We start from the raw sequence: 19,247 nt of genomic DNA, 5'->3' as shown, positions 1-19,247 counted from the left end.
CTTTGGGAACACCACACACAATTAGGACTACAAGTGACAGTACAAATTCACTTTTGGTACAAGCCTGTACTACACAGTAAAGTGGTAGCGATGGCTGAGCAGCCAGACTTATCTCAAGAGTAAAGTGAGCAGTATCAATAGTTACACAAAGGACAGCAAATACTATGATTCAAAAAAACACTGACTCAAGGTTTCTGAGTAAAAGAATATACATTTATTTACACATCAGTTATTAAACATTTCACTATTATTAAGCAGTTGAAAAATCACAATACTAATACACTACACCGCACCCAATAGATTCTGGAAAAGTTAGGCAAAAAAAATGAAGTGTGAGCAAAATGGCACTCCAGTAATTTAAAAGGGAGGGAAAGACAAAGTTAGACCGAAATTGATCAGCACCAACAAGTAAGTAAGCAGGGCAATCTAGAAAAAGGAACTACAGTGAGGAAATCAAATTCAAGGGGCCTGGCCCAAAGTCAATGGACCAAAATCTTATGCAGAGGATCACACAGTTCAGAGTAGTTCGCGGTTAAGTCTTTGCCAAGAGTTCAGAACGAAGTTGGTCGGACGAAAAGTTACTTTAAAGAATAGAGAAGGACAAGCCCTTGGTTTGGTGAAAGATTTCACACACCTTCACCGCGGCTGGACGAAACGAACAACCGGGTTAGCACAGTACCTTAAAAGCAAAAGAATGCTGTAGCTGAGGCAGACGTTCCTGGCAGGTCCTGCAGGCTCACGGTTCCTGAAGCGACTGTCGGACTGACAAGAAGAAGGAAGACTGGAGGGTCGTGCACTGCTCAGGGAAGAAACCAACAGAGGAGCAAAACGACAAATAAAAGGTGCGCTCCTTAAAACGCAAGCAGGGTCCGTTCCTCCTGGCTATCCGGTTCACTGTAGCTCTGTACAGCAAATTCGACCAGAGGAGGGACGCCTGGCTAGCAGTTTGGCGAACTGGATGGCCCCACCAGCTCAAGGGGAGAAGATTCCTTGCAGATCTTCCCTGTCGACGAAGTTTGGAGATTTGGACCTGCAGCAGGGCTTCACCGGGAAGTTCAGTCATGGTAAGGGTCCTCTTCTTCCAGCTTCTCTTCGGTTCTCTCGTTTCAGTGGCAACTCTGCCTTTCCAGCCCCAGAGACCTCCTTTTTATGCAGCTTTCCCCCATTCACACAGCCTGGCTGTCAATCACACAGCAGGGTGGCTGTCCCGCCGGGACAGTCACCACAGCCAATCATACCAGAGTGCGACATGGGTCTCCAAGGAGACCCTGTGCAGGGAGTGTCATTCCCCTCCCTCACATCCTGTCCCTCTCAGACATTCAGGCGCAGAAGCCCGCCAAAGGTCGGCGAACAAAGGAATCAAACCAGGTTTGGTGTGCAGAGAAAAACAACACGAGAAAGACTTTTTACAAAAAGAAATGGTGATTAATCCCAGCCGGAACCTTATAAAAATCTATATGGGCCAGCGGGTTTAAATTCAAGGCTACCAAGATAGCCTAAAACAATACCAAGGCTATTTAAAATTACTGCGGTAGGAAAAATAGGGTAGTTACCACTGCCACCAGCCAAATCTTAATGAAAAGGTAATGAAACATTCCATGAGAAACAGACAAAAAGGGATAAATATTAACCCTTTCCAGTACTCTACGAAAAATAGGTTGTACTGGGTCTGTGAGATTAAAAAGACTAATAAAGTCAATGGCAACTTTACATGTTTCTGGGAGACAGTAGTCAGTCCCAGAAAAATTGAGTTTCAGTGGGAAGTCTGAAAAAGACAACCCTGTGTCACGGCACTGAAGGTGCTGTGTAACACATAGTAATACGATTATGCCTATAGAGTAGGTGAGGCTCCACAGTCTATGAACACAAGAAAATGTTTAAACAAACTCAGAAAAAAACATGTAAGAGTGGGAAAAAAGGCTCACACTCTTAGCAGGTGAAAAAAATAAATCCTAGAAATCCAGCAAAGCTGCTCAGGGACTCAGTAGGTAAGGGAAATTAGCCATTCTGGAGAATTCTCCCTAACACTCGCCCCCCACCCCCACAGACTAAGGGACAGGAGGACTTAATCCACTCCCTGATGAATCTCTTCACTCTAGTCCGTCAAAAACATCTAGAGAGACCACCAGCATGTTGGTGGTGACATCCTGCTCTGTGCTCAATGGGGAAATCAAACCCTTGCAGGCAGACTGAAAATCTAAGAAGTTTTGGGTTCTCCCCTTTCATTTGCATTAGCCATCGCAAGGGTTGGTGATCAGTTTGAATCACAAAAGTAGATCCATACAAGTATGGTCTAAACTTCTTCAAAGACCACACAATGGCAAAACATTCACGCTCTATGGTTGCCCACACCTTGTTTCTGGTCCCTTCAGTTTCCTACTGATGAAGCAAATGGGGTGCTCCCTACCTTTCTCATCCAGTTGACTAAGGACTGCACCTATGCCTGCATTGGAGGCTCTGTCTGCACAATGAAAGGTTAGTGATAATCAGGAGCTCTTAGGACTGAAGCTTGACAAAGGGGTTTCTTCAGGTTTTCAAAGGCTTGAGTGCACTCCTCATTCCATCTAACCTTTTTAGGGAATTCTGGAGAGGAGATCAAATTCAAGGGAGAAGCTATGGTACCATAGTTCCCTATGAAATTCCTGTAGTACCCAGTGAGACTTAGGAAGGCTCTCACTTGGGTTTGAGTAGTAGGGGTGGTCCAGTTTTGTACAGCTTGTACTTTGCCAGGCGATGGCATTATTTCACCTCCTCCTACTTCATGACCAAGGTAGACCAATTTGCTTTGACCAATTTGACATTTGCTTGCCTTTATGGTCAGATGGGCCTGCTCAAGTGCCTGCAAAACATATCCTAAGTGATCAACATGTTCTTTCCAAGTAGGGCTGAACACTGCAATGTCATCCAAGTATGCCATGCTTCAGTCCTCCATCCCATTCAGAACTTGATTGACCATCCTTTGTACTGTAGCAGGTGCATTCTTTAATCCAAAAGGCATAACCGTAAGCTTGTAGAGGCCTGCTGGGGTGGAGAATTCAGTTTTCTCCTTGGCATGGTCGGTCAGGGTTATTTGCCAATAGCCTGACGTCAGATCAAATATTCTGAGGTACTTGGCTGAACCAAGTCTATCCACCAGTTCATCTGTCCTTGGCAAAGGATGGGCATCAATCTTAGTGACTGCATTTAGAGCTCCATAGTCCACACAGAATCTCAACTCCTTGGATCCTGCCTTTGGTACTAGAACAACTAGACTAGACCATGGACTTGTAGATGGCTCTATAACCCCGAGATCAAGCATCTTGTTGACCTCTCCTTTGATGTGGGATCTCACATGTTCTGACATTCTGTAACCTCTGCTTTTCACAGGTAGACAGTCAACAGTGAGAATATCAGCTGGCCCCAAGGGGTCAAGCCTGGTGAAAGTGAAAACAGGGAGGCAAACTGATTTAACAGAACTTTTCACTCCTCCTGTTGTTCAGATGTCAGTTGAGAGGAGATATTGACTCCTTCAATGTTTTCATCCAAAGGTTGGCCTCTGAGGAGGTCAGGTAGAGGTTCAGTCTTCTCCTCCTACTCTTGAGCTGAAGATAGAAGCAAAGCTCCTACTTCTGGTCTCGAGACATATGCCTTCAAACGGTTGGTGTGAAAGACTCTGGGAGCCTCCTTAGGTCTGCCTAAGTCCACCAAATAGTTCACCTCTCCAAGTTTGCCCACAACCTTGAAGGGTCCTATCCATTTGTCCTGCAAGGCCCTCTGCCTTGTTGGCACCATAACTAATACAAGCTGGTCTTGAGTAAACTCAACCATGCTGGCCTTCTGGTCATGCTAATGTTTGACCAGAGCCTGACCTGCTTTTAAGTTACCACTAGCTTCTGCTATCATGTGTGATATTCTCCTCCGGAGACCTATCACATAGTCAGTCACTCTGACTTGCTTGGGGGAAGGAGCACTCTCCAACCCCTCCTTAATCAGGGCCAATGAACCTCTGACTGGATGGCCATAGAGAGTTCAAAGGGAATGTAACCAACTCTCTCCTAAGGGACTTCTCTATAAGCAAAGAGAAGGCATGGCAGTAGAAGGTCCCACTGTCTTTTAAGGGCTTCTTCTAAAGCAGTTATCATGCTCTTCATAGTACGATTAAACCTCTCTACCAGTCCATTTGTCTCTGGATGGTAGGCTGTAGAGAACTTGTAAGTGACACCACAGTTTTTCCACATGGTTTGCATGTAGTTGGATATAAAATTGGATCCCCTGTCAGATATCACTTCCTTAGGAAACCCTACTCTGGTAAAAATACCAAGTAGAGCCTTAGCCACAGCCTGAGCCATGACAGTCCTCATAGGTATTGCTTCTGGGTATCTAGTAGCATGGTCTACTACAACCAGGATAAACCTGTTCACTGAAGATGTGGGAGGGTGAAGGGGACCAACAATGTCGATGCCCACCCTCTCAAAAGGAACTCCCACCACTGGGAGAGGCACCAGGGGTGCCACATACTTGGCTCCACTCTTACCAGAGGTTTGTCAAGTGTGACAGCTCCTACAGATTTTGTCAACTTCTGAACCCAATTTAGGCGAGTAGAAGTATAGGGAGAGCCTTTCCTTGGTCTTTTTGAAGCTCAAATTACCAGCCAAAGGTATCTCATGGGCCAACTGTAGGAACTGGAGTCTGTTTGCTAGGGGCACTACAAGTCTTTTGCAGTCCCCAGGGATAGACTCAGTCTGTTCACTGTAGAAGAGGCCATCTTCCCAGCTTAACCTATGCTTTCCAATTTCTTGCCCATCAAGTTGAGAAGCAGCCTTTTGTCGAAGACCTTCAAGAGAAGGACACTCTCTTTGTCCTCTGCTGAAGACTGCCCTGTTGGGTCCACCTTCTGCCAGTAAAGACTGCAGCTCAGGATGGTCAACAGGGTCCAGATCTCCAACCAAGACAATGTCTTCTTTCAGATCTGACTCTTCAGAAACTGGATCAACCACACAAGGTTGTACCTCACACTCTGCCTCAGCAGGTGGAAGAGTCACAGGTGTGAATTTGGACAATCTTGGGGATGTCCTTGTTGGAAGCACAGGGGTGCCATCTGTCTTTTTCCTTGAGGTCTTTGGTTTCCACTTTGCCTCTTTCTTTCCAGAAATAGCAGTGAGCAACTCCTGTGGAGTGGGAGTGATAGTTTCCTCTATCAACTCCTCTGGAGAGCCTCTCAAGGTCCTCTCTCTTGCAGGGTTGGTGAGCTCCTGTCTCCTTTTACTGGGAGGCCTGGGGGTACTTGACACAACTCCAAGAGTGTTCAGGTCATTACCCAACAGGACTCTCCCAGGCACTTCACTCTGCACACTAACAGGTATTTTGACAGTCATATCATTACACTGGATGAGAGCTGGTTACTGGGGGAGCATTTGCACAGGGCCTCCAGCTAACTTGGTGAGGCAGTTAGGTGCCTTAGCAACATCCTCCACCTTGAAAAATGATTCATCCACCACAGTTATGCTGGCTCCAGTGTCTCTGATGGCAGGAGTCTCCTGGCCATTCACAAGAAAACTATCTTTATAATACTCTTTGGTATTATCTGAGAAGGAATTATAGACATCTAAATTATGTTGTTCCCACAAGCCCTGGGACATTAACAAAACACTGGCTGAGACTCTCAAGGGTTCATCAGCCAGTAGGTGAAAGTGTGGACCCATGAAGGTTTACCCTTACATCTGGGATCCCCTTTCACATGGTCAGTTGATCCACAAACATAACATTTCCCAAATGTCTTGATGAATGGGGGGTTTGTTCTGACCTCCATCTGTTTTGGGTCCAGATGGTGCACTAGCCTGATTTGGTTTTCCCTGTGGTTTACCCCTATGTTGCTGTTTGTGGCCCTCTTTTGGAGTGGAGATTGTTAGGCAGAATCCTGTGCAATGTCCTTAGGGACCACTACACACAATTAAGACTACAAGTGGTAATACAAGTTCACCTTTGGTACAAGCCTGTACTACACTTTTAAAATGGTAGCAGTGGCAGAGCAGTCAGACTTATCTCAAGAGCAAATGAGCAGTAGTAGAAATTACACAAAGGACCACGATTGCTGTGACTCAAGCAAACACTGACTCAAGGTTTTTGTTTGAAAAGTAAAAGTACATTTATTTCTAGACCATCTGTTTGCAAAACACTTCACTTCTATTCAATTAAAACCACACGTAAAATACACTACACACAACCAATTCTCTTTGTCCAGAACAACTCAAGGTAAGTACCTTATGATTGGACAGACCGGTGTTATGAAACAAAAGGCGTTACCGGGAATACATATTCGATCGTTTTTTGACAGTAATGACAGTTCAATCTTACTAAAGATACGCGTACTGTGGGAAGAAATGTTACCGGAATTAAAACACACTTAGGACCTAAGTTAACAAAAGAGAGTTGGGGACAAAAATCACAGGCAATACTTTTGTCAAGGCAGACAGAATCAGAGAACACTTTCTGACAAGAAGATAAAAGTCAATAGGCCTGCGCCAGTGTCAAGTGGAACCAGGTTCCTGTTGTCGAGGATCACACAGTCAGATAGTTCACGATTAAAGATTGCCAGGAGTACTTGGATATTGTCAACAGAGGAAGCAAAAGTTATAAGAGGGAAGGAAGACAAGGGCAAGCCTTGGATGAGGAGAAAAGGGTTCACCCTAGTTCCTCAAAGATGGACACAGTACCTTATTCTTTGAAGAAGCTGGTGCCACGGCAGTTGTTCCTGGTAGTTTCCTGCAGACTCACGGTTCCTGGAGCTTCAGTCGTGGAGACAAGAAGGAGGACGTCTGGAGGGATCTGCACTACCCAGGGATGAGGCCAGCAGCAGCGACGGTGAATAAAAGGTGCGCTCCTTTAAAACAGGAGAGCTCTACAGGTGGCTATCCGGACCACTACAGCAGTGTGCAGCGATTTCGACCACGAAGAGGATCCTCTGGCTGTGGAAGGTGAGCTGGTTGATCCCACCAGGCTCAAGGGAAGAAGACTCCGGACTGGATCTTCTCTTGTCGTTGAAGGTTAGATAGCTCAGGACTGCAGCAGGGCTACACCGGGTCTTGGGAGTTGCAGCAGCCGTCTTCTTCTCCGCTTCTCTTCGGTTCCTTGCAGTTCCAGTGGCGACTCTGACTTCCAGCCCAAGAGTTCCGCCTTTTATGCGAAAATCCCCCATTCACAGAGCCTGGCTGTCAATCACCCAGCAGGGGGGTTGTCCGGCCCGGACAACCACCTTAGCCAATCATGCCAAAGTGCGACTTGGGTTTCCAAGGATACCCTGTGCAGGGGTGACTACACCCCTCTCTCATATACAGCCCACCTAGACCCCCAGGCGCCAAGAGGAGGGCTTCCTGGAAGAAGCCCGCCAAAAGACGGTGAACAAAGAAGGCAAACCTGGTTTGCCGCGTAAAGTAAAACACAAGAAGGACTTTAACAAAAAGAAATGGTGAATAATCCCGACCGGAGCCAAAAGAGAGAGTATTTGGTCAAGCAGGTTTATGTTCGAGGCTACTATGATAGCCTGGAACAGTACCACGTTTATATAATATAATCACAGTAGAAAAGTTAGGGTAGATACCACTGCCGCCAGCCAAGTCTGAATGTTCAAAGAGCAAAAGAAAGCTCAGAGAGGCACAGACAAAAACGGATAGGAGTTAACCCTTTCCAGTACTCCATGTAAGATGGAGTATACTGGGTCTGTAGTTTTAAATGACTATGTAAAGTAAATGGCAACTTTACCTGTTTTCTGGGGGACAGTAGTCAGCCCCAGAAAAATGTAGTCAGTGGCAAGTCTCAAAGACAAACCTGTGTCACTGCACTGAAGGTGCTGTGTAACACAAATACAAAGTGGAGTTCATGGAATGGTGTCCTCCAGAGCCCACTATTACACAAACAGTAAAAATACACTTGGCAAAACACATGTAAGAGTGGGAAAAGGTTCACACTCTTACCAAGTGGAAAAAATAAACTCCAGAAATCCAGCTAAGCTGCTGGGGGACTCACTAGGTGAGGGAAATTAGCCATAGAATGAGAATTATCCCTAACAGAGATATTTGAATTCTCCTTGTTATCTTTCTTTGGCTGCTTTCTCTCATCCTTCTTCTGAGTTGCCCCAGAATCCTTGTGGGCAGCCAACTTCTTGGGATCTATCCCCTTAGAATCAGCAAAGTGCTGTCTGAGCTCAGGAGAGCATGCATCATAAATTGACTCCAACATAACCAGATTTCTCATACCTTCATATGTGGTCACTCTGTAACCATTAACCCAACCCTCTTGGTTTTTCAAACATTCACATACCCAGGTAGCCCAAGGGGTACCATCATGCTTTTTGAGGGTCCTAAACCTCTTAAGGTACTGGGAAGGGGTCTTCCCAAATCTAGGAAATAAAGCTAGCTTCACACACTCATAATCCATCCTATCCACCTCCCCCAACTCCATCACAACATCAGATGCAACAGTGGGTAGCCTAGATTCCTCCTTGATGTTCTTGCTACACACTCTTACTGTAGTCACAGTTTGTCTCACTATGTGAGAGAGGGTATGCCCAGACGTGGGTCCCTTGCTCGCTGCGCCATAGGGAACCAAGCTGCACCTCACTGAGGAGGCCCAACAAGGCCGAAACATGTCTGGGGTTGCTTATGTTTACGTGCAGAGGGGACCTGGCCTAGCAGTTCGGGCTGGGCTGCTACCATTAGTGGCAGTACCTGACTGATTTGCATATGGCTGGACCCCTTTTGCAATGGCGCAGACAGACTAAAAAACGGTGGTGTGGAAGGTTGCCCAGAGCATTGCCAGTGGTACAGATTCATTCAAAACCTTCCACCCATCACTTTTGTAGTCATGGCCTAGAGAAGAGCCAAGGAAGCAATGGATTCCCTGTAACGTCTTAAATCCCATGGTTATATTCAAACATTGCCAACCAATCCAAAATGTCAGGCTTAACCTCATACATACCCACAATTTCTTTAGGCATTCAGGGTCGCTTAGGACTGGAAGACCTAGAAGACTCTGGGAGAGAAGCATTTTCAATAGACAATTTTTTCATTTCTAAGGCATGGTTCATCTCCATTTCTCTGAGCTTACGTTCTTGATGCTTTTGTTCAGTTTGAGCATTTAAACATTTAAATTCCAATTCAAGCCTCATCTTTTCTAGAGCAATGAATTCAGGACTGAGTGTAGGACCTGTAGGGGTCCCAGTGGACAAAGGTTGAGGTTGCTGAGCAGGTAGGGGAGCAGTGAGGCCTATATTGTGAGACACATCTGCCTCCTCTAACTCATCAATAACAGACACATTATCATCTCATTATTTTTCACATTTGCTGAGAGGTCAGGAATTTCAGACCCACCCTCCAGATTTTGTTTCTCTAACAACCTTTCAATCAATTCAGACGTTTTGCCTTTAACAGAGAGATTCCTTTCTCTACACAGATTTTTCAGATGATCCACAGTGTAACTAAGGAGGGTCTCCTGACTGTAGCTTTCCATATCAGACATGATTAATATTGCTTTTTTTTTTTTAGTGATGTTTAGCCTTGTGGTTAGTTGATCCAAAGTAATAGCAGCACTCTAAGTTTAATCACTATACTTGATCCTCACCGCTGTACACCAGTGTTGGGCTGAATTATATGCAGTACCCTTTGGGAACACCACACAAAATTAGGTCAAGTGACAGTACAAATTCACCTTTGGTACAAGCCTGTACTACACAGTAAAGTGGTAGCGATGGCTGAGAAGCCAGTCTTATCTCAAGAGTAAAGTGAGCAGTATCAATAGTTACACAAAGGACAGCAAATACTATGATTCAAACACACACTGACTCAAGGTTTCTGAGTAAAAGAATATACATTTATTTACACATCAGTTATTAAACATTTCACTATTATTAAGCAGTTGAAAAATCATGATAAGAATACACTACTCCGCACCCAATAGATTCTGGAAAAGTTAGGCTCAAAATGAAGTGTGTGCAAAATGGTTCTCCAGTAATTTAAAAGGGAGGGAAAGACAAAGTTAGACAGAAATTGAGCAGCACCAACAAGTAAGTAAGATGGGCAATCTAGAAAAAGCAACTACAGCGAGGAAATCAAATTCAAGGGAACTGGCCCAAAGTCAATGGACCAAAGTCTTATGCGGAGGATTCAGAGTAGTTCGCGGTTAAGTCTCTGCCAAGAGTTCAGAACGAAGTTGGTCGCATTAAAAGTTACTTTAAAGAATAGAGAAGGACAAGCCCTCGGTTTGGTGAAAGATTTCACGCACTTTCACAAAGGCTGGATGAAACGAACAACCGGGTTAGCACAGTACCTTAAAAGAGAAAGAATGCTGTAGCTGAGGCAGACTTTCCTGGCAGGTCCTGCAGGCTCACGGTTCATGAAGCGACTGTTGGACTGACAAGAAGGAGGAAGACTGGCGGGTCCTGCACTGCTCAGGGAAGAAACCAGCAGCGGAGCAAAGTGACGAATAAAAGGTGCGCTCCTTAAAACGCAAGCAGGGTCCGTTCCTCCTGGCTATCCGGTTCACTGTAGCTCTGTACAGCAAATTCGACCAGGGGAGGGACTCCTGGCTAGCAGTTTGGCAAACTGGTTGGTCCCACCAGCTCAAGGGGAGAAGATTCCTTGCAGATCTTCCCTGTCGACGAAGTTTGGAGATTCAGACCTGCAGCAGGGCTTCACCGGGAGGTTCAGTCGTGGTAAGGGTCCTTTTCTTCCAGCTTCTCTTCAGTTCTCTTGTTCCAGTGGCAACTCTGCCTTTCCAGCCCCAGAGACCTGCTTTTTATGCAGTTTTCCCCCATTCACACAGCCTGGCTGTCAATCACACAGCAGGGTGGCTGTCTCGCCGGGACAGTCACCACAGCCAATCATACCAGAGTGTGACATGGGTCTCCAAGGAGACCCTGGGCAGGGAGTCTCAAAACCCTCCCTCACATCCTGTCCCCCTCAGACATTCAGGTGCAGAAGCCCGCCAAAGGTCGGCGAACAAAGGAATCAAACCTGGTTTGGTGCGCAGAGAAAAACACGAGAAAGACTTTTACAAATAGAAATGGCGAATAAACCCAGCCGGAACCATATAAAAATGTATATGGGCCAGCGGGTTTAAGTTCGAGGCTACCAAGATAGCCTAAAACAATACCAAGGCTATTTAAAATAACCGCGGTAGGAAAAATAGGGTAGTTACCACTGCCATCAGCCAAATCTTAATGAAAAGAGAACGAAACAATGTTCCATGAGAAACAGACAAAAAGGGATAACTATTAACCCTTTCCAGTACTCTATGAAAGATAGTTTGTACTGGGTCTGTAAGATTAAAAAGACTAATAAAGTCAATCTCCATCACCCCTTTCCTGGGGAAACTGCTGGAGAAGTTGGTCCGGCCCCAATTCCACTCTCACACTGAAATTGTTTGTGGGCTCCACCACCATCAATCTGGATTCCGAGCATCCAGAGGCACGGAAACTGCTCTTCTGAACACCCATGTAGAACTGCTCGCATCCCTGGATTCCAACTCACCAGCTGTCCTCATCCTTCCTGATCTCTCCTCTGCCTTTGACACGGTCAACCACTCCATCCTCATACAAAGGCTCTGCGACACCCTTGGTATCTCAGAGCAGGAACTGGACTGGCTGACCTCCTGCCTAACTGACTGCTCCTCCCAAGTCACCCTAGGCACATTCACCTCTCCTACTACCTTCTCCACCTGGGACTGCTCCTCCCAAGTCATCCTAGGCACATTCACCTCTCCTACTACCTTCTCCACCTGTGGTGTCCCGAGGGCTCTCCACCTATGGAGAAGGTATCTGCCATCCAGGCCTGGTGCACGTCCAATGATCTCTGCCTCAATGCCAGCAAAATGGAGATCCTTCCCATTGGGACCCCTGCTCCCAACATCTTCCCTTCACTCCGGCCTTCCTCCCTGGGTTCTCCCCCTGCACCTTCTGCTGAAGCCAGAAACTTTGGAGTTATCTTCAATCCTCTCTCTCCTTCCTCCTTCACACTCATGACATCGCCAAGAAGTTCCACTTTCCGCTCTTCCTTCTCAAAGGAATTCTAATTTTTCTCACTTCCCCAGAAGTTCAATTTTACCTAATAAAGTCATGGCAACTTTACATGTTTCTGGGAGACAGTAGTCAGTCCCAGAAAAATTGAGTTTCAGTGGGAAGTCTGAAAAAGACAACCCTGTGTCACTGCACTGAAGGTGCTGTGTAATACATAGTACAAAGATGATGCCTATGGAGTAGGTGAGGCTCCACAGTCTATGAACACAAGAACATGTTTAAACACACACAGAAAAACACATGTACGAGTGGGATAAAAGGCTCACACTCTTACCAGGTGAAAAAACATAATAGGTAATCCTAGTAATCCAGCAAAGCTGCTGAGGGACTCAGTAGGTAAGGGAAATTAGCCATTCTGGAGAATTCTCCCTAACACTAGGACAGCACATCCAAAGATCTTAAAGAGGGAATCCAGGAGGGAGATATGTCTATAAGATCTCAGCATATACTTTTCTCCCGTCTTAAAAATAGGATGGATTATAGCATGCCACTATGAAGAGGGTATCATAGCCCCAGAGCAGTTTGTATTAAACCCTATGGTCAGGATGGGTGCCCATAGGTCTACCTCGGCTGATAAAAGATCAGCCGGCACATTATATGGACCAGGTGCCGTATTCAAATGTTGACAGTTTATCGCCAGGGATATTTCTTTCACTGTGAATGTTAAATCCATGCCCCTATCAACTCCTGTGGACGTCCGAACATCCATTACTGGAGATAATTCGTGAGGACCTGCACTATAGAGGAGGTTAAAATGATCTATGCAGGCCTGGTCCGATATCGTACTATCCAGGCCTTGAGATCTGTATTTAGACCCTACATGTCCAGCCAACTACTGCCCTATCTCCATCACCCCTTTCCTGGGGAAACTGCTGGAGAAGTTGGTCCTGCCCCAATTCCACTCTCACACTGAAATTGTTTGTGGGCTCCACCACCATCAATCTGGATTCCGAGCATCCAAAGGCACGGAAACTGCTCTTCTGAAAACCCATGTAGAACTGCTTGCATCCCTGGATTCCAACTCACCAGCTGTCCTCATCCTTCCTGATCTCTCCTCTGCCTTTGACACGGTCAACCACTCCATCCTCATACAAAGGCTCTGCGACACCCTTGGTATCTCAGAGCAGGAACTGGACTGGCTGACCTCCTGCCTAACTGACTGCTCCTCCCAAGTCATCCTAGGCACATTCTCCTCTCCTACTACCTTCTCCATCTGTGGTGTCCTGAGGGCTCTATCCGCTCACGTTGGCTCTTTAACATCTACCTTACTCAGCTGGCACTCCGCATCTCCTCCTTTTACCCCAACTTCCAGTGTTATGCAGATGACACACAACTCTTCTTCAAACGTTCTGCTGACCTTCTTGCACCTCCCATCATCCCTGACTGACTGACTGCCATCCAGGCCTGGTGCACGTCCAATGATCTCTGCCTGAATGCCAGCAAAATGGAGATCCTTCCCATTGGGATCCCTGCTCCCAACATCTTCCCTTCACTCTGGCCTTCCTCCCTGGGTTCTCCCCCTGCTCCTTCTTCTGAAGCCAGAAACTTTGGAGTTATCTTCAATCCGCTCTCTCCTTCCTCCTTCACACTCATGACATCGCCAAGAAGTTCCACTTTCCGCTCTTCCTTCTGAAAGGAATTCTAATTTTTCTCACTTCCCCAGAAGTTCAATTTTTCAGACTTGCCCTGGTTACCCGAGCCCTGGTTCTCTCTAGACTTGACTATTGCAAAAGCCTCCTCTTGAATCTACCTTCTCCTACGCTGCAATCCCTCAACCTAATCCAGAATAGGTCAGCAAGACTTATCCTTGGCCTGAAGCCCAGGGACTGCATCTCTCCGGCCCCAAAAAGTCTTCACTGGCTCCTGGTTGCTTCACGGATTAAATTAGAATCCCTCTGTATCATCCACAAGGATGTCTGTGTGTGGCCGGGGACCACACTATCTGCAACTCTCTCTTACTAAATATTCCCCAGCTAGACCTCTGCGCTCCTCTGGCATCAACACTTTGTGTGTAAAGTGTTTTACTAAACAGAGGGCAGGAGGTCGATGGCTTTCCTCAGCTGGCTCCCTTCTTTGGAACAGCCTCCTCCTCCCTCTTCCTCAAGGCACAGTAGGTTTGTCTCCCTCCCTCCCCCTGTATTCTATATTTTTTTTGTTTATGTATTTTAATGTTTCTCATCCCCTTGTCCCCTCCCTGTTGCCCTGCGGGCGCTTTGAAACAGTATGTACTTACTGTATAAGCGCCTAACAAGCAAACAATTAATAAATCAAATAAATAAATAGAAGGGACCGTGATTCGCAATTTCCCAGAATACCTTTATGTCATTATTTTCAGAGGTCGTCACCAAATCGGACCAATCAGTGTTCTCTAGCTCCTTTTTCTTGTTGGCTGTGATTTTTTTATAAAATGCCCTTGAAACAATAATGTCACATATAGAGGAGGAGGGGTTCCTCAGTGTTAAAAGCAACCTCGATTTGGCTTTTCTGCAGGCCAGCCCAGAGAATTCTTCTTATTCTTACTTCTGTTTAAGACAGTGAATGGGTTGGAGACATTTGACATGAGAATAGAAAAACTGGCCAGATTATCTCTCTGATCACTTGTCCCTAAAAGGGCATCGATCGCTTGGCTGTATGTAGATGCTCTCATTCAGTATATCCCCCTGACTAATCAGATGCCATTTCAGCCTTCTCTTGTTTTATTTTTTTTCCATTGAAACATTAAGCAGACACAATGTTGGGTTCATGCCTCCAGAGTTTTTTGAGCTCTAACATAATCATGAAATGGTCACTGGCTATCTCACCAGTGACATATAAATCCAACACCAATTCTCAAAATTTCAGAGGCATGCAAAAATAATCAATAGAGGACATTCCTTGGACCAAGAAAATGTGGCTGTGCCCGGTATGTCCTTTTGAAAGCAAGCATTAATCAAGTGAATGCCCCAATCATAAAGTTTCATCAAAGAAGGCATTACCCGGTCCATCCCAAATCTTCACATTAAATTCCCCACAAAAAATAGAGCCAGCGTGTTGTCTTTTGCTTCAGGGATTTTAATCCTGGCCAACTGGATAAACAAATGCAAGGACCCATTGGGATTAGCTCATGGTGAGATTGGATTTAACTAATATACCCATACCCCCAAAACAATACCCTGGGCCTTTTTCTGAGCAGGAATACAGTATACAACAAAACCGTCCATAACCAGATCATCTAGTGACCATGTTTCCTGGAGTAGGATGATGTCTGCCCGCTCAAGGAAAGCCAGTACATCAGGTTTAGCCAGTTTAATGTTAGCACCATCCACATTCCATGAAATGAGTACAAGCAACTGAGCCATAATAAGATTACTGGAAAGTGGGGAACTTAAGCAATTAGCGTCCAAACCCCTGCTTAGAATGGACCACAATGGCGGATAGGCCCACAACTAAGTTATGCCCACAATTCTGCAGACTCTGTTGTGGTCAGTCAATATGGTCCATCTTGGTTAAACACTGATAGCGGTTACTCATAGGCATGGATAGACCAGTCTGTGGAACTCCCCCTAACCCAGTGAACTCTTTCCCCCAGGAGCCATGGTCACCAGTTCCATATTAACAGTGCCCTGGGCTTTCAAAGGCTTATGGGCAATAGATCGCAAATTATCAGCCAAAATCGCACAGGCAGAATTCAAGCCCTCTGCTGAATGGAATAAATTAAAAGGTATGAGCAAGGAACTAGATTTACTCCCACATAACCCCTTGGCAACATAGTTCATAATCCTTGGATTAGCAAAAGTCACCACAATGCAGTCACCATCAATAGATTTGTTGTTTGAAGGAATATAAAGGTCCAGTGAGACCGACGCAGGAGAGAGACTCAAGCCTGCAGAGTAACGTGGAGGAGGGAACATCCCCTTGTGAGGCGGAGCCAGACATCAGAACCACGCACAAAGCATGAAGATTGGAGGAGCCAGTGAGCCCTCCTACCTTCTACGAGGCTGGGACCCAGAGAGGGTCCAACCCGCCGAACAAAGAGGCCTGGCCAAGGAGAGAGTGGTTAAACAGCACCTGCTGAAACCAATTCCTAAGTCCTGTCGAGCCCCCGAAAGGGAAGAACAAATCCAGCAAATCCAACACAGAGGTCTGAAGGGAAACTGGAGTTGTGGTTCCACATCGGCAGAGGAGACCGTCTTCCATATGGAACGCCAGCACAGCGAACAAGGTATGCAGTGATTCCACTTAACTAGGAAACCTGATACCCCAAACTGGGGTGAGAAACTAGATACCCTGAAGTATTAAGGCAGAGACTCTTATTTACGTTTTTCAGGTATTTCTTAAGCCTCCTATATAAAGCCGACCTGCAGGGAGCATCCCCCATCCTCCATCCACTCCAACAATCTGCTCTCTCTTTCATTCCACCATTCTAGAACACATTCATGCATATACATTCCACTAAACCACACACCCACACACACAAACACATCCACACCCACACCCAGACACACACACACTATCATATTTTTACATATCTAAGCACACTACAAATCCCAAGCTGGGGTGAGAAACAAGATACCCAAATGGGTAAAACTGAACTTTCGACTGTACAACTGGGCAAGTGGTCTGGGAGAAACAAGAGAGACATTTGGCTGGGGTCAGAAGGCAGCAACCAATTACTACATCTAGTGGAAACCCCTTACCAGATTCTTCAGAAATCGCCCCTTCAAAACTTGAAATTATACTAATGGAATATGAAATACAAATTGTAAGACAATCAAGGGAAGAAATGCCACTTACATATACAGGGGTGTTTTTCCAAAATGTGGCCTGTAGGCTTAATCTGCATCAGACACCAAGTTAGAGTTCAATGTAAAATGACTTTGTATATAGCTGAACCTTCTCGGCCAAATTTGGTTGGTGAACCCTCCTGCCCCGAGACCCCATGATGATCTCAACCTGATATACCCTATACCTGGTCTCATGGCGCCAAATTTGGGAATTGAGCCAGGAAAACACTTTTCACTAAAACAAATCTCACCCTTATAGCTAAAACATGTTTTACAGAAGCCCTCCTGAATCTCCCGGACTCAATGAACATTCCACCCCATCTCTCTATTCTAGGCACCAGCTCTGAAACCCACTTCATTACCCTTTCTTATTACCAAATTTCCCCTACTACCACAAAACAACAACCCCAACATGAAAAGTAACCAGCAGTTTAGGCCCTTTGCACATTTCCACTGTTATCCTGCAGTAATGCCCATTTTCCTCCACCACACGCAACACGCATCCCCATATGACTGCAAGCTGTTACACCCCGAAATGTCTTCTGGCTGTTTTTTACACAAATCTCACCCCCAATAATCTAAGTTATTGCATTAGCATCAAACACGGACTCCCTCTTTGCCATAATATTCCAGTCTGGAAACAAAGAACTGTAGGAGGGAAACATGCAACACGCAGCACAGGCCCTTTCCTGCTATGCACCCTATCTCTGACACATGTTAGCAAAACAGATGAGAATGGCCCTATCTACCCAACACTTAAGGAATCACCTAAACGCTCTACTCTTCAAAGAACATCTCACCAATCAGTGATTGATGGACTTAACCCTATTCCCCCCATCTTTACTTCCCCCATCCAGCTCCTCTACTCTCCCTGCACTGAACTTGCAATCCCTGGGTGCATTCCCTTTGCTCACCACTCCTTTGCTTCCCAGCTAGGTTTGCATGTTGCAGATCTTATTAATAGATATGTGCAACATGCCCAAAAGCAGTCTGCAAATCCAGCCACTGAGACAATGAAAACACATGGTTTAGAATCCTCCATCAAATATATCCTCTGTGCTGAGCCACCAATACACACAATCCACTGACCACATGCAAACACACGGCTTACAAGCCTCCTTCCTATATCATTTGTGCTCAGCTGCAAATACACACACTTCACTGACCAAATGTAAACACACAACTTACAAGCCTCCTCCCTATATCTTCTGTGCTCAGCCGCCAATACACACACTCCAATGACATATGCAAACACACAGCTTACAAGCATCCTTCCTATATCCTCCATGCTCAGCCACCAATACACACACTCCACTGACATATGTAAAGACACGGCTTACAAGCCTCCTCCCTATATCTTCTGTGCTCAGCCGCCTATACACACACTGCACTAACATATGCAAACACGCATCTTACAAGCCTCCTCCCATATCCTCTGAACTCAGACACCAAGACACACACTCCACTGACCAAATGCAAACACACAGCTTACATGCCTCCTTCCTATATCCTCTGTGCTCCGCCGCCAATATACACACTCCACTGACCAAATGCAAAAGCACAGCTTACAAGCCTCCTTCCTATGTCCTCTGTGTTCAGCAACCAATACACACACTCCACTGACCTCAGCAAACATATAGCCTGCAAGCCTCCTTCCTATATTCCTCTGTGCTCAGCCGCCAATACACACACTCCACTGACCAAATGCTAACACACAGCTTACAAGCCTCCTCACTATATCGTCTGAGCTCATCCGCCAATAGGCACCCTCCAGAGACATATGCAAAGACACAGCTTACAAGCCGCCTTCCTATTTCCTCTGTGCTCAGCCGCCAATACACACACGCCACTGAAATATGCAAACACACAGCTTAAAAGCCTCCTTCCAATATCCTCAGTGCTCAGCTGCCAATACACACCTTCCACTGACATATGCAAACACACAGCTTACAAGCCTCCTTCCTAATTCCTATGTGCTCAGCCGCCATTACACACCCTCCACTGACATATGCAAACAGACAGCTTACAAGCCGCCTCCCTATATCCCCTGTGCTCAGATTCCAAGACACACTCTCCACTGACCAAATGCAAAAACACAGCTTACAAGCCTCGTTCCTATATCCTATTTGCGCAGCCGCCATTACACACACTCCACTGACATATGCAAACAGACAGCTTACAAGCCGCCTCTCTATATCCCCTGTGCTCAGATGCCAAGACACACTCTCCACTGACCAAATGCAAACACACAGCCTGCAAGCCTCCTTAATTATATCCTCTGTGCTCAGCCGCCAATACACACACTCCACTGACCAAATGCTAACACACAGCTTACAAGCCTCCTCACTATATCCTCTGTTTTTCAGCCACCAATACACACACTCCACCGATAAATGCAAACACACAGCTTACAAGCCTCCTCCCCATATCCTCTCTGC

This window comes from Ambystoma mexicanum, chromosome 6p, assembly GCF_040938575.1.
Source record: "Ambystoma mexicanum isolate Mex_15411 chromosome 6p, UKY_AmexF1_1, whole genome shotgun sequence".
Lineage (NCBI taxonomy): Eukaryota > Metazoa > Chordata > Amphibia > Caudata > Ambystomatidae > Ambystoma > Ambystoma mexicanum.
Note: the sequence above shows the minus strand (reverse complement) of the source record.